The 2,597-nt window shown below is 37.6% G+C and overlaps 1 long non-coding RNA gene across 1 annotated transcript; it reads left to right on the forward strand.

Annotated features, from left to right (window-relative positions):
- Nucleotides 1–292: 292 nt before the first annotated feature.
- Nucleotides 293–2,040, forward strand: LOC140609791 (uncharacterized). The gene is made up of 2 exons (XR_012011519.1): nucleotides 293–968; nucleotides 1,896–2,040. It is a non-coding gene; the product is annotated as an uncharacterized lncRNA (long non-coding RNA).
- The last annotated feature ends 557 nt before the right edge of the window (nucleotides 2,041–2,597 follow it).

The raw sequence follows: 2,597 nt of genomic DNA on the forward strand, positions 1-2,597 counted from the left end.
TTTCAGTAAACACAAAATGAATATATTTGCTTATGCCAATCATTTTGCTCTTACTGGTAGATGGCTTCCTATTACCGGACATTAATTTACCTTAATTTTTTTTTCTGTTCACAGTAACAGTATAGTGGATGTATGTAAGCATATATAGTCTGACATTCTTTTGATATTATTTATGTAGCATAAATCTTAAGGAATCTTAGAATTGTTAGGTCTAAAATAGATATATATCAGAGTTTTAATAAATACTCTCAAGTGATACTTATGTTACATTTTATTGCCATCTGAAAAATTACCACAAATTTACCATAGCACACATTTATTTTTTCACAGTTTCCAAGGACCAAGAGTTGAGCATGGTTTGCTAAGTCCTTTGCTCAGGGTCTCACAAGGCTGTTATCAAGGTGTCAGATGGGTCTGGGGTCTCATCTGAGGTTTGGGGCCTCTTTCAAACTCACAGAATTGTTGGTAGAATAGAATTCATTTCCTTGCAACTATTGGAACACACACTGGCTTGCTTCTTCGAGACCAGAGGAGAGATCCTCTATTTCTGACTCTGACCTCTATACTTTCTATTAAAGGGCTCCTGTGATTAGATCAGACCTACCCAGGGTAGCCCTCTTAATTAACTTTAAGGTAGCTGATTAATTACACCTGCAAGTCCCTTCACTTTTTCCATCTAAGGCAGTATAGTCAAAAGAATGATATTCTATATTTTTTGCCATATTCTAATGGTTAGAACAAGTGATAGGTTTCACCTACGCTAAACATAAGGGAACTAAACAAAGCAAGGGCCACTGAAAGTCATTTTAGAATTCCGTGTACCACAGTATTCTAAGAGTGTTATAATAATCTCTATTCTCCAAAAAGCAGAGACAGGCCCATAAGTACAGAGCATGGGCAAAATGGCTGAAGGGGAGTGGGAGATACAGGCTTCCAGTTACGGAGTAAATAAGTCATGGGGATAAAAGGTACACCATAAGAAATAGAGTCAATGGTACTATAATAGGGTTTTGGCTTTATAGTGACAGATTGTAGGTGCACTTGGGGTGAACAGAGCATAACATAAAGACTTCTATCACTATGCTGTACACTTGAAACTCATTTAACACTGTGTGTCAACTATAATAATAATAAAAAAAATCTATATTCTCACCAAACTTTTTGAGGAGGGTTTTAGCAATCAAGATTTAGCCAGGCAAAGAGGCCATTCTATGAATTCCATAAACCAAAAATTTTAGTACTTGGAATTATAAGTTTTTATAACCATAGAGGAAGGGCTAGGGAAACATCTAGATAGATGCCAGCAATGATTTCTGGCTGTAGCAACAACGTGGGTGGTTCCTTACAACTTGCCAGCAAATTGCTAAAATCTCCAAGAATCTCTGGGACGCTCTGACCAACTACCTCAGTCAGGAGCAGGGAAATGAGTGGGTCTCCAGAGCTAGTCTGAATTTCACATGTGCATACTCATCTGGCTGCAGCAACCTCTGGAGAATGATGGTCATTCCCTTTCTTCAGCGTCCTTGATCTGGCACACATGTGTCTTATTAGCGTGGTACCTAGAACCATGCACTGAGAGGGATTTGGAGAAAGGTAATTCCTGGCTTCTCTCTTCAGGAAAGGGACTTTGAAAGGGGGTTTGGTGATGCTGAGCTATCCCGACAATCCAGAGCCATTCCCCACATCTATTTCAACACTAAAAATGATCAGTCAGTGATCAAAATTTTGCCATTCAAACAAGTGTGAGAAATAGTTGTGTGTGGTTAATTTTAACTTTCATTTCTTTGATCACCAGTAAGGTGAATCACCTATTTTTCCTAACATTTTAATACAATTTGAGTACAGCACCTGTGTAGCTCAGTAGGTTGAGTGTTTGACTCTTAATTTCGTCTCAGGTCGTGACGTCAATGTCGTGAGATGGAGGCCTGTGTCAGGCTCAGCACTCAGCTTGGAGTCTGCTGGAGATCCTCCCTCTCCCTCCCTATGCCCATGCTCTCTATTTCTAAAAATAAAGACATAAATAAAATCTTTATAATCCAATCTGAGTAGTGTGTTTTTTATCTCTTAGAAGACACTGATACGAACTTGGGATGTCCAAACCTACTTCTACCTAAAACATTCAGATTGGCCCAGTCTCCTCATTGAACCACTGATTTAAAAGGAAAAGAAAACAGAGTCAATTCTGGAAATCCAGCTTCATCTTTCATTTTCAGGGTTTGTTAAAACTACTCTATCATAAAGAAAATGCTTAAACATTGGAACATGCTCAAGGATGAGATGATACAGATGATTCTAATGAGTTATACAGGGAATCACTAAAGGGAAAATAACTTTTTTTAAACCAGTGTCTTAGCTTTAAACTTAGAAGATATCAATACTGATTGTTGTACTTTACATTTAAAAGCTTGTTTGAATTTCTTCCTTTTAACTTCATACCTAGTGATAAACCATTGTTTCTAGACACAAGTGGGTAATACACAAAAAATGTTTTATAGCCAAACCCCTATGTCATCAGTAATTCAAAGGCTAAAAATGGGGCCTACTGGCAATCACTGCTATTTAAAAAAATCATTATGTTTAATGTCTACATGCTGCTC

Source organism: Canis lupus, chromosome 2 (assembly GCF_048164855.1).
Source record: "Canis lupus baileyi chromosome 2, mCanLup2.hap1, whole genome shotgun sequence".
Taxonomy (NCBI): domain Eukaryota; kingdom Metazoa; phylum Chordata; class Mammalia; order Carnivora; family Canidae; genus Canis; species Canis lupus.